At 33.2% G+C, this 14,585-nt stretch overlaps 1 protein-coding gene across 3 annotated transcripts in view; it reads right to left on the minus strand.

Moving 5' to 3' along the window:
• Positions 1-14,585, minus strand: part of PRR16 (proline rich 16) — a 478,303-nt gene that overhangs the window by 407,224 nt on the left and 56,494 nt on the right. For all 3 annotated transcript variants that reach the window (XR_001398541.3, XM_014844075.3, XM_070517546.1), the window contains exon 3: positions 69-281. The gene's annotated coding sequence lies outside the window, so the exon portion shown is untranslated. The remainder of the gene's footprint in view (positions 1-68; positions 282-14,585) is intronic.

A 14,585-nucleotide genomic window follows, 5' to 3' on the forward strand; every position in this document is an offset into this window, starting at 1 on the left:
CTCTTGGAGTGAGGGAGCATCCATTTCTCCCTTGGAGGAAATTAAACATAAAACCATAGCGTTCTCACCTCCAAGTCCAATTCTCACAACTCTAATGACTGAGAATCTGTACTTCTCCTTCCCCGCTCCTTAGTCTTCTGTTACGTAGACTGTGTCCGCAGCAGGCAAAGCCCCATGCTGGCAGGCAGCAGAGCCAGGCGGGCCTCCGACTGTGTTCATTTCTCTCTAGAATGAGAGCTGCTTGACACTTTGTCTTCAACGTTGGGTACTGGTCACCAATTCTGGCCAAAGGAAAAGACTTCATCAACATCCTCTTACACTTGATGTGCAATCTTCAAATGACATTGTCATTTGTTTTGCTATTATACTAAAATACAATAATTAATGTAGTATTTCTTACTCTCAATGTTCTTTCATAGTGATTTTCATAGGTTTTCACTTCTATGTGCATTGGTTCATTTCTTTAAATAATTTTTAAAAATTTTCTTTTTAGACTATGCTTTCTAATCTTTTATACTTTATATATATTAAGTATACATAAATGTTATACTTATATTTATATATTATTATTTATAGTATATATTATTTATGTTTATATATCTATATATACTAATATATATCTATATTAATATATTTTATATATTATTTATATACTGTATATTTATTTAAGTATATATAATATATAATATATACTGCTAAGTATATGTTGTCTATATTAATGTATATTTTATATATTACCTAAATATTTATATAAGTATAAAAAATGTAAATTAAGTATATAAAGTATAGTTTATATACTCATATGTCACAGCACTTGCTAGAATATTGGTTTTACATGTGGTTGCATAAATAGAAGCAAAACTAAGCATCATTCATTCTTACCATGTTATAGTATCCAGTTGGTTCTAACGAAAATTTTAGTGAAAACAGAGACAGTAGCAAGTTTTGATACACTTCCAATTTGGTTAATATCCAAAAATTTTCATTTTTTAATGTCTTTTCCATATCAGGAGAGAAAATGTAAAAACAAAAAAAATATATGTGAGGTCCAGCTTAGAACAGCTTACATGATGGCTCAGTTTCCTCAAAAAACTGTATGTTCATGTGTATATAGTTTCTCAGGGAACACAATGACAGCAAAACCCGTCCCTGAACAGTTTGAACCATAATTGGTCAGTTGTGGCTTTACATGTGCTAGAATAAATAGATGAAAACTAAATATCATTCATTTTTATCATATTATTCTGTAGTATCTAGTTGATTCAAATGAAAACTGTAGTCAAATGTTCTGTTGCCCCAGAGAGAAATATTAAATCACTTGATTAATTTACTTGGCAGTTTAAATATTTTGGTTTATTCAGTGGTCCCAATTTCTAAAAAATTGATTCTTTTTTTTTTTTCTTTGAGGAAGATTAGCCCTGAGCTAACATCTGCTGCCAATCCTCCTCTTTTTGCTGAGGAAGACTAGCCCTGAGCTAACATCCATGGCCATCTTCCTCTACTTTATATGTGGGATGCTTACCACAGCATGGCTTGCCAAGTGGTGCCATGCCTGCACCCGGGATCCAAACCAGAGAATCCTGGGCTGCTGAAGTGGAGCGAGCACACTTAACCACTGTGCCACAGTCTGGCCCCTAAAAAATTGATTCTTAAAGATGAATATTTAACAGAACACTTCAAGAATATCAAGAAACATGTCCAAAATTGTTTGTTTTTCTACTGCCAGGGCCTATGTTGAATGAAGGAATGAATCAATCCATCAACCCATCTTGGAAGAATGAATTATCTCTTTCAATTATGTCTAGTCACTAATTTTTGGTTAGTAAATGAACAAGCTAGAGATGAAGAAATGTTTATACAGATCAAACTTATTTGCTCTACTGTGGCTGAGTTATCTTCAAGTCCTCATCTCTTCATTCATTCATTCATAATATTTTTTCATGCCAGAATATTTTGGCTGGGATGCAGTAGAGAATAGAAAGCCATAGTCTCTGGCTTCATAATGTTTCTCTTTGTATGATTGTCCCTGTCAATCATAATTCTGATTAGAGAAACAGACTATGAACAGATCAATATATAATGTGTTAAATACTAATGAAACTATAACAGACTGAGAGGGATATAGCAACCTGGGGTTTGGCCAAAGTATTATTTTTTGCCAGCTTAATAGTCACCAAATGATTGACTTCATAATTTTGAGCAAAAATTCAATTCATTAATTTAGTGCATATTTATTTCACTAATTCAGCAAATACTTATTGAAAGCCTAGCCTGTGCTAGTCACAAGAGAGCAAAATAAGGTTTGTTCCCTGCTCTCAGGGAGGTTATAGGTAAGTGTGGAAGAGAAATAGTAATCCAACAATAGCTTGGATATGTGCAGAAATTGGTAACTGCTACAAGAATTGTCTTCTGCTCTTAGAAGTATCAATCCATTTTCATGGTGACTCACACTCATCCAGTATGTCCTTGAGATGGATAATAGTGGTTCTGTTGTGCTTACTGCTGTAACTCTTTAATCAATCACCTAGAACACATGAGACATTCTGAGGACTTAGAAAGTAAACCAAACTAATTCCAGTGGCAAAATCTTGACTCAGTTTAGTCATCTCACTAAATCTACTGTTACCTCAATTACATGGATTATTTCTTTGTCTATCTGCCTGGTTTTAGTGGTTAGAACCTTATTTCGTAGAATAAGATACAATCAGATATAGCAACTTTTTAAAGATGCTGAAAAAATATATTTCTCATATATTATAAAATCTGGTTTAATATTCCAAAACAAAAATAAAATAGTAGAACAAAGGAAAAATAAACAATAAAAAATAATCAAGACATATTGTGACAATTCATAGTGTTTGTTTAGTTGTGGCATACCTAAAATACACATTATGTTTCAAGTAAAATGATGGTTTTTGGAGAATAATATTTCACTAATAAAATTATTTTAGTCTTTAAATTTCTCTTCCTTTTCACTTACTGAAATATGGTATTAGTGTCTACAGCTGAGATGTCAGTTAATATCCACGTTTTAGCAGGGGAGCATATACAAATTTGAGGAAAGAAAGGGTAAAGAGTCAAGGAGATGGGTTCAATTATTTGGCAAAGAGAAGATGATGGAAATATTTTCAAGTTATTTATGTAGACCACTATGGTCTGAATGTTTGTGTCCTGCCCAAATTCATATGTTGAAATACTAACCCCTCAAGGTGAAGGTATTAGGAGACGGGGTCTTTGGGAGGTGATCAGTTCATGAGGGTGGAACCCTCATCAATGGGATTAGCGCCTTTATATAAGAGACCCCAAGGAGACATCCCATCCCTTTCACCATGTGAGGACACAGTGAAGAGACAGCTGTTTAGGAAGTGGGCTCTCACCAGCCACCAAATCTGCCGGTGTTTTGGACTGATCTTGGACTTCCCATTCTTGAGAACTCTGAGTAATAAAAGTTTGTTTATAAGGGAGCAGTTTATGATATTTTTGTTATAGCAGCCCGAACAAACTGAAACATAGACACAGACACATGTGTTCTCTCTTGTTACTGATTTGGGATTAGGTGCTATTCTCAACAGATCATCGTGTTAAATTTCCGAAAACAAATAGAATAGCAGACTTAATTCCATTTCCATCATTTCTAGAAAAAAATGTATTCAACTTCAAGGACATTACAATTCAGTCTTTCTTGATTATTAATCCTCCTAACTCATTTACTGTGTTCTAGGAGTATGCAAGGTACTTAATTACAGAGGATTTGGAACATATCAAAATTATGTTATATTTCTTAAATTTTACTTTTATTTACACAAGTAAAATGTGTATATATTATAATTGTAAAATTTCAAACAATCCAAAAATCCGCTATATTCTCCTCTGTCTTCCACCTCCAATTTACATCTACTTGCGAGAGTTAACTAGAATCAATTGTTTAGTGATTAACATGTTTCTAGATTTTATTCTAGACATTTGTACACAGGCATACATGCACACACACATGATTTTGTGTTAGCTCTTTGATGTAAATGATAAGAACATATCATTTTTCAACTTGTTTTCTTCATTTAAATTACGTTTTTGAGATTTATTAATGGCATGCATTTCCCTGTTGATGAACAATTAGGTAGCCTACAATTTTTCACTTTTAAAAATAATGCTTCAATAAACATCTTTGCATATGCTACCTGGTCACATGATTGAATATTTCTCTTTAATGAGTACAAAGAAGTGGAATTGGTAAAATTACAGATGCAGCATAAATCAATTCTCCAAAATTGTCTTCCAATATGATTATACCGGTTTGCCCTACCACCAATAATCAAGAGGGTGCTTATTTTGAGCCCTCATTTGACTTGATATTATTAAACTGAGAAGTTATTTACAAATTTTTCAGTGCATCTAATTTTATTTTAATTTGTTTTCCCAGATTATAAGTGAGGGAAACCCCTTTTACATTTGTTGGACTTTTATAGTTCATCTTTTACTAATCGTTCATTTGTTTTGGCACTTTTTCTATTATGTATTTTTGCTTTTTAATTGATTTGTAGGAGTTCTTATTTCCAATATAAATTACGTATTCTAAATGTTTACTTTCCCCAGTCTGTCAATTATTTTTAACGTTGTTTTGGTTATTTTTGTCTCTGAAAAGCTTACATTTGTAAGTAGTCAATTAACTAATCATTAACTTTATGGTTATTACCTGTTCAGTGTTTTAAGAAAAGGCCTTCCTACACCAAAATTGTATACATATTTTCCTAAAATTTCTTTTTTTTTTTTTTAAAGATTGGCACTTGAGCTAACAACTGTTACCAGTCTTTTTCCTTTTTTTTCTGCTTTTTCTCCCCAAATCGCCCCAGTACATAGTTGTATATTTTAGTTGTGGGTCCTTCTAGTTGTGGCATGTGAGATGCTGCCTCAGCGTGGCCTGATGAGTGGTGCCACGTCCGCACCCAGGATCAAACCAGGGAAACCTTGGGCTGCCAAAGCGGAGTGTGCGAACTTCACTCGACCATGGGGCCGGCCCCCAAAGTTTCTTTTGAATATCTTTTTTTCCCAAATGAATTTAGGTCTAAAATTCTTTTGAATATCTTGTTTTCCCAAGTGAATTTAGGTATAAAATTCATTTGGAATTCATTTTGGGGAACTGTGTATGAAGATTTGTAACTGCAAATGTGTAGTTGTTTCCACATGATGTACTGAATTGTTGATGGGAATGTTGTAATGTAACTCCAAATAATAGCTTATTATTCCGAAACAACTTATTAAAGAGACTAAATTTTCCTTTCATTTGAAAAGCTGCCTTTGTTATGTGGTAAATTTCTATATATATAAGGGGCTTTTTATAGACTGTCTATTCCATTGATCTATTTGTCCATTACAGTGCTAATGTCACGTTAGTTGTATTTATATTATTTCTTCTCATTCTGATCTCAACCAGTTATTACCAGTATTATTTTGATTTCACTGTCTTATCATGCCTTCATGAACACTTTTTTTTTAATGATAAACAGTTATTATGATTGAAAGATTGACTGGTTATGTAGGTTCCCATTGCTTCTTGGGTTCCATAGTTTTTGTTTGTTTCTTTTATGTTTTGCTGGACAGTATCCTTCCGAAATTCATTCCAGATGGGTTTATGAATAATAAAATCCCTGAGACTTTGCAAATATAAATGAATGTCAATATTTCCTTGTTACATATAAGTGTATAATTCCATGAATTATAAAATTATTTTCCTAAGATCTTTGCTATTTAACTTTGTCTTCTTGTATCTCTTTTGCCAAAGAAAAGTATGATATGAATTGAATTCTAATTTCATTTCTATTTATTTTTTTCTTGTCTAGAATCATTTATGGTTTTCTTTTTATCAATGAATGTTAATAGTTCACCACATGTGTCTAGATGTAGTCTTTTTCATTCATTCTAATTCATAAATTATCTTTTGAGTATAGGAATCAGTGTTTAGTTCAAGCCTGGATTTTCTTCTTCTGTGATTGTTTTGTATATTCTCTACCTATCAATCACTTATTTTTTTTTTCTTCTTGATCATTTGATATGTGGAAATTGAAAACTCGGAATAATTTTTTATTTCATTTTATTTCTTTTGGTCGTTTTCAGTTGTGTCTGAGTTACATTTTTATCTTTATGGTTCCCTATTTTGAATACCACAATATTTAAAATATTTAAATAATAAAATATTTATTTTAATTATCTTCTTCCTCTATTAAATCTTTCTCCTTGGGTTTGAGTTCTTCTGATTGCTCAGCTTAATGTCTCAATATTATGGTGTTAGCCTTCTTCAAATGTTAGGCGAATCTTGCTTTTGTGTTTTCCTTCATATTTGAGGTGGCCTGTTACTGATCTGTGAATGGTCCACAGCTATTTTGTGACTGTGAGAGAGTGTGGAAATGATTTAAGGAAAGGGGCTACTCTTTTAGGCACAGGGACTCCTGATTCTTCTGGGTCTTCCTGATCACCAGAAGAATCTTCTCTTTCTAATGCAGTCATAGAGGTATAAAAGTGAAAAATATTTTTACTGTAAGTTCTAGTGATTTGCTGTGAATTGATGTCAGACTGTAGCTTGTGCTCAGTTTATCATTTGAACTCATTTTTAGTCATTAGTTTTGTAAACTTTTCTAATTCATAACTGGATTATGGAGGTGAGAGATTTTCAAATAATTACTATGCTTTATATTATGTGGAAAACAGTTTTTTGAAATTTTGTATAGAGTTGATGGTAGAGTTCGGTCAATTTTTCCATTTGGAGTAAGAAATGTATGCCTTTTAATTTCAAATAAGAACATTTTTGATATGTTTTATATTATCAGGATACTTTTTTTTTTATTTAAGGTAGGAAAAAGAAAGTATTTCCAGTTAGAAAGATTTTTTTATTCATTTCAATCATTAAATAAATGACTATCCCCTCATTTTATAAAAATTGCATATTGTCCCAGAGGTTATGTGTCTAATCCTAAATAAATTTGAGCCTATACTGGATGATTTTAGAAAAAATTCTGAAAGGTTATTTCTAAAACATTATCAGTTATTGTCTTTGTATGATAAGATTATGGATAATATTTTCTGTTTTCTCTTTTACTTGTATTTTCAAAATTTTCTACTATAACGTTTCTTTAATACCAACAAAACTATTTTTAAATATTTCCCCATGAACTCTAAGTCTTTAGAACTCTTTAGCAATAATTATGTTCCTCCATAAAACATGAAACAGTTACAATACAGTCGCTCCATTCCCCAGGGCAAGTTTGATATGTTAGCTGCTTTGTCAGAATTAGCACATTAAATTGACATCATAGTGAATGCAGCTGAGAGTGTACAGATTTCATTATTTCTCTTGTCTTAGTTTTTATCTGTCTTGTTCCTTGGCCGTAGTTACTAGCTGATGAATCCCCAGTGCTAGTTGGCTTTGTATCAGAGGCTGAGTCATTGAGCAGTGGAAGAAGTGATGAGTAACTTTCATCAGAGTCCATTCAGAAAGTGCTTTAGTCTCCACTGTGCTAGTAGAAGTTCTCTGGATCTCCTACGCTGTCCACAATTCAGTACAAAGCATCTTGCCTTTTATTCAAATACATCTTTCTTCTTCAAAAGAACCCACTCTCCCAAATTTCGTATAACAAATCCAGTCTTCTTCAAGAGTGATTCTCTACTTTTTTGAAGGCTAAAAGACCATGAGATTATAGCTGGTTTATGAAACCCGACCTTTGATCACAACTTTCTTTTATATTGAATTTCTAAGAACATACAAATTAGAAGAGCTTATTAATTTAGTGAGTTACTCATCTTCCCTATCTTTCCTCTCCAAATCTAATATGTCATGAAGTTCAATTGCCTTTTCTCCTGAAATATCATGTAAATCCATTTCATCTTTTCTTTTCCTAGTGACAATGCTTTTGCTCAGCTCCATATCAAATTTATCTCCACTATTTTAATAGTCTCTTCAATAATTTTTACTTTTTTAATATCACTCTCCTTTTATTTTTATTTATTAAAAGTTGTGTCTTTCTAAACCACAATAATACTTATAGTTTGTGATCTTATTGTAACTTATGTGACTCATTTAACTCCTCATTTTGTGTTGAATAAAATCCCAAACACTTGGAGGGACAGTCAATATCCCTCAAAATTTACTCCAACTTATTTTTTCTCACCTCAGCTCTATCTCTCATTCTTTTCCATACTGATATATTCTACATGGCAAACACAAAGCATAATAGCCCAACCTCTTGGCCCTTAAACATCTTTGACTATATTACTATCAGGCTAAAACACTAAGCAGAGCTCATGGCAGTCTCACAGTGCTATGGACTAAAAATTATAGTATAGGCCAAAGGAGGAACAGTCTCAGAAACACCCTAGACTTTCAGTTGAGACTCCTGTAAGGCTATGTTATAGGAAAAGGGCAAACTTCAGTCCTCACGAACACTGAAACTCAGCCTTAGCCATAAATCAACTCAGTCTCTGAATGGACTGAAGTCACCTGTCATATTATAACTTCCTTCTGGAAGCAAATTTAAGAATATAACATCATCCACAGCCTCTTCAATTTTTTATACTTACTGTCCACCATGCAATCCAAAACTATCAGGCATACTGGGAGATACGAAAAATTACCAAAATTCAAAGAGTACCAAAAAATAGATAATAGAAACTAGGCCTTAGGCAATCCAGATATTGCTTTAAAATAATTGTGATTAATACGACCAAGAAAATATATGACAAACTAGATAATTTCACCAAAAATAATCAAATGAGAACTACAGAACTATTAGGCAGAATCAGATTATTAAATAAGAATCATATGAATTGGGGATCTTTCCAGTATTGAACTTTAATAAATAGTGTCAAGGATGCAAGCAATCAAAAGGCCTAGACAAAAGAGAAAGGAGCTTCTGGTACATCACTAACAATTCTCACAGTTCCTTCATTCCTGTACCAGACATGAACCTCCAATTCAGAGTAGATGAAGCCTCTAAGTGATGTTCATGGGGCTCCTCACACAATAGGGAGCGTTTCACGTTAGACACATTTCCATTTATTACCCGAGGGAGTTGTACAGCTTATCTGACCTTCTCCGGGGAGCCATTTTAATATCCTGGATTCCATTTTATATAGGTTGTCCTTAGCTAGACAGAGCCAGGTAAGGACATTTTAGAAATTGTCTCTTCTATCTAGTAAATATCGTTAGTCGTTTTATCTGCATATCTAATTTACAAGGTTAGTCTATGTTACCTTATCTACTTTCTTTCCTTTCTCCTCAGGCATTCCCCCAGTAAAGGAAGTGAATAAATCACAGGCCAGCTGCTTTACCCCATCTTCCCAATCTTTAAAAATAAAAACTGAAATAAAAAATTAATAGATGTATTTAACACTAAATTAGATGCAGCAGAAAAGTAGATTCACAGCAGGGAGAACTATAGAGTAGGTCAGTATATCACATATCCAGACTAAGGATCAGACAGCAAAAAAAGAAAGAAAACACAGGGAAGAGCATAACATAACATGGCACCCTGTGAAAACTTACTAATAGTAAATTCAAAAACAAGCAAAATTAATCCATTGTGTGAAGGTCAGAATAGTTGCTGCCTTTGGAGTGGGTAACAACTGGTAGGGGCTTTATAGAGGGTTCTATGATGCTGGTAATGTTCAATTTCCTTTTTCCTAGTGGTGGTTTATATGGATATGCTCACCGTCTAAAATTTCATTAAGGTACAAACTTTGTTGTGCACACTTTTCTGTATCTTTACCATTCATACAGAAAAGAGTTTACTTACAGAAAATAGAAGATAACCTCTACTTGGTTTACTGCATCTAAGACTTGCCCACAGCTGTACCTCTGGGCAGTGCAGAGCTATTTAATTCCATCTGAGACATCGCTTCAGTATGCCACTTACGAATGTCTATGTAGACTGAGTCAGAAAAAAATATTTAAAAAATTAATTCTACTTCTATTAAATTTTCTTTATCTTTAGTTTAATTCAATCAGTCAAATTCAAACTGCAGCCATGTCATAGCATAGTGTAGTATGGAGCTCAAAACAGCTTAACTTTTAAGTTCCCAAGGCAAATTTGCAGAGATTGCTTCCTATCTAGTTCAGATTTTTATCATCCATTCAAAAGCTCTTTTTTGCCTAAAATTCTCAGGGATCTTAGTAGTTGCTTAGCTAAAACAAACAAACAAAAAAAAAAAAAGAAAGAAAGAAAAGCCAAAGCTGATTTTATCTGAGGAAACTGACACCCAGAAAGTTTAAGAAAATTATTTAAGTCCACAAATCTAGTCATTGCCCCCATGAATCTTTCCCTAATCAGCTTGATCCAGTCTCTTCATCAGAATTACGTTAGTACACAGTTTCTGTACCATTGGAAAGATAACCATTATGTACTGGCTTTTATATTATTAGATATTTTCTTGTGGGCATTTTATCTGTTTCAACTACTCTGCGTGTTCTTTTGGGTCAATGACTGTGTCTTACTTTTTTTCTTATAATCCTGGGGACCTATCATTGTTTTTTCACTCTAATGATTAGTAAACATATTCATTCATGCATACATTCATTCATTCAACAAATATTTGTTGAGTACCTACTATGTATCAAGCAGATAAAAAAGGCCCTTCCTTCATACAACTTAGATCTCAATGTAAATTAATTGATTAATTAGTAAGAAAATACAATATCGTATATAGTATGTTATATGGTGATAAATGCTCCAGACTAAAAACTGCCCATGAATCAACCTTCAAATATCCTGCCTTGAGATCTTGGGCTTACTGTGGTGATCTCTTTGGAACTGCTGGAGCGAAAGGCAGTTTAATCGGTCACCTCCCCGACCTGGCTTCATTCACAACACATACTTTTATCTCTTTTACATAAAATGTTGCCAGATAAAGTTTCATTTGAACAAAGCACTCCACAGATGAAAATTATTTCAATAGATTTTTCAGGTTCTAAAACATTTCAGCTTTTCAAAGGAACAAATGGTGTTTCTAGTTAAAGACCACTGTAGATTTATTTATCAGTGAAACTCATTTTGTATTTCATATTTCTGCTCTATATTTATAGGATGTATACAAGCAGGTAAGTTTATGCTTTTGAGAAGGACAGTCTAACCCTCCTTTACTCGACTCTAATGTTGAATGACCTTTCTAAAGATAATAGGATGCATTTGTCTGTATATAAGTAGTAGAACCATTAGGTGATTAAGAGAATGACTGTGTTCCAATGATGATTTACTTTTGTGCAATACTGGTTAGTCAGGTGGAAACAGGTTAGCATTCTCATGCTGAACCCAACACTTACTTTCCTCAGTCAGAGATAGCTCATTTCAATTAACTTCTCTGTCACTGATCTGGAGGTACCACCATCAGACGTAGGAAAGGCACACAAAAATTACTTGAAAGAAAGCAGATGTACTGTAAAAAGGGAAGCGTCAGGGTTGAAAGGCAGCCAAAGACATAAGAAAAGATCTTTTTTTCATCTATGTCTAATTGAATCAGCTGAGAACACTTCCATGATTGATGATAATGATATCAGTGATGATGATGTAAAAGTTATTGTGTCCAAAGTGTTCTAGAAGTCATGTGGTACATGTTGCATTGAAAGACAGTATCTTTACCACCAGAGATTTTTATCTTCTAAAAATAGATGGGAAAGATTGAAACATATGCATATATATATTCATCAAAAATATACTCAAATATCTTCCTTTTTTGCAAAGGTTGAATGTGTAGAAGAAGCATAAGGAAAGAGGACAGATAAAGGAAAAAGAAGTGTGATGTATGCTTGGTAAACACATTTAGGAAATGGAAGGGGATAGTAATTCAAGTAGAGGTAACAAAAACATATTTAAAGACAAGTCAATCTACATGTACAACACCTTCGTCCATTTTAAATTAAATCAGCTCAGTGCATGCATCACGGTCTTTCATTTGAATAAAGTATACTTTTATAAGAGTTTTGAATGAGTATTGGGGAAACACTAGCATTTTTGTTCCGTTTCATTAGTTTTTTGGAGAAGGCAAGTTGCCGTTATTTTTCAGAAATGTTAGCATAATATAGTCTAATTCTTAAGTTTCGAAAGAAATTGTGTGTATGAAACAGGCACGGATACAGAAGAGAGATTTTCATTTGGAATACACTTAATACATAAGCATGAAATATTAATTTGAGGTATGGAAGTGGTAATTATCTAAAATTTAATTTGAAAAATATTACATTTCTGACTTTTTCAAAACTGTAATTTCTAACAGTATTTTATTTCTGTTGGTGTCAAGAGCACTAAAATGAATCATTAAATATTTCTAAACAATTTCAAAGACTTAACAACTTGTGGGGTGCGCTGCAGGGAGGACATGATAAAAATGGACTGAAACTTAGTAACCATGTTACTTGGATTTGTACTCCAAGGCTATAAAGACAGAAGACAGATAGGTCATTTAAAATTCAAAAACTTCAAGAAATTGCTAAAAAGGTGTTTAGAAGATGTGACTCTGTTGACTTTCAAATTATTTGGTCAATTTCATGGCCACGAGATGGACTGAATTTACTCCAGAGCTGTTAGCGTTTCTCAAGTGTGGTCCCTAGACCAGCAGCATTAGCATCAGCATCACCTGGGCACTTGTTAGAAATGCAAATTCTTAGGCCCCATCCTAGACCCAGTGAACCAAAAACTCTAAGATTGAGGCCCAGCAATCTGTGTTTTCACAAGCCCTCAAAGTGATTCTGATGCATGCTTAAGTGTTAGAACTGCAGTACAACAGACAGCTACAGGTCATTCCAGTAACACAAAAATTGCCTTGAAACAACTCCCTCAGAAATCTCTAATTGATTTAAATCATTCTGAAAAATACCTCAGGGATACCCCAAACCAGCTCTGAATTCCCATGATATCTCCTGACTCGATCAACTACGCATTCACCTTACTATTCAACTACAAACATTTTCTGGAAAATCAGTTAACTCATTCTGTTTCATCTATCTGCCATAATATAATCAAGACCTTAAAGGTACACTCACCATTTTCAAGCTCTTTAATAAACCGTCTAATTTGTTGGGGGTGGGGTGAGGAGGTACCGGTATTTTAATAATATATTTAGTGATATATTTTGGGGGGAATATGACAGAACCTCTTCGTCTGAGTTATGCAAACTAGAATGGCATTTCAGCACCTTGCTTTTCAACTTCTATCAGTTACCAGCACAATGAAGCCCAACACTGTATCAGTGAAATGTAATATTCAAATAAAGTAATAATTTATTGGAATTCTTTCTCCTTTTATTTTATGAGACTTTGTATTTTTATGAGAAGATTTTGTTGAGTTAACTTGAAACAGCTCTCAAATCTCCTAGGGTAAAGATGATGGGAAATAATGGCAACTTGGGTATTTAGCTTTCTTTAGTTTGCAATGTTGTGTATGTAACATATGGAGGAAAATTGGAACTTTATAGTGTATTCTTGCTTTACCCAACACTTCTGGAGTCTGAGTCTGGGAGACTGGACCTAAACTGTTTCAGCCCTTTGATTCATGCAGATTATTTGAGGTTCTTTTCGTTTTTGTCCTACATAATATAGGCTAAGTCATCCATAAGACGGCAAGGCTTACACTGACAATACTGAAGAAGAGAAAATCAAGAAAACAGATTACCATGATAACACGGTCAAGGGGCTTAGTGAAGGTGTTAAAAATATAAGCTAATTTCTTAACATATATTTGTAACTTACATAAAACAAATAAATTTAATAGATGTTAACTGTGATTATTTTTTGTGATATACTTTTATTGGGTTTTAGAATTAAATATTAAATCTCTAATAAATTAAAGCTAAGTAAGTAATTAAATCTCATAATAATAGCAAAGGCTGTGGGGGGATGGTGCATTCTGAAATTATTTTTTAAGCAAAAAAGCAGTTAATATACTGAGAAATAAATATAATGCTAAAACTAAATTGGAACAGTCTTGAAAAAGTTCAGAAGCTCAAAGTTTTAATATTGAATTTTATACATTGAAGGTAGTAGTTTCAGATTTTAAATGAAACGATGAAATATCACAGAAATAAAAAGTAAAAGTGACAGTCTTAAAAGTCCCCTTGAATATCGGAAAGCATATTTTCCCGAAGGTTTTGTTTCTTCTTGATTTAACTGTGAGTAGGTCAATTAGCAATCAGACACCCACAGAAACTTTGTTCTTTCACTGATCATGCAATTGTACCAGCCATTGCAGGACCTTTGCCTCATTATATGAGGTCTCCTCATTTCCTCATCTCCGAGGCTCTGTGTCATTTTAAATCGCATGGACTAGCTTCTTGGGTGAATACCTATTAATATTCATTAAATATTCAAATAATGTTATGAGGATCTGTGGAAATTAAATTGTATTTGAAAAAGGACTAACTGAGTAAATTTTAATTCATACAAGATAATCCTCTACATATGCCTGTTAAATACATACTTTTTTAAAGTAATGAACACTTCTAGAGAATAATTATACCCACGCCCTCTTGGAAAAAGAAAAGAATTTAGTTATTACGCGATGAAAACATGAAAGGCAGCATGGGGCATCCAAGTTACAAAGCATTTTAGT

Source organism: Equus asinus, chromosome 9 (genome assembly GCF_041296235.1).
Source record: "Equus asinus isolate D_3611 breed Donkey chromosome 9, EquAss-T2T_v2, whole genome shotgun sequence".
Classification (NCBI taxonomy): Eukaryota; Metazoa; Chordata; class Mammalia; order Perissodactyla; family Equidae; genus Equus; species Equus asinus.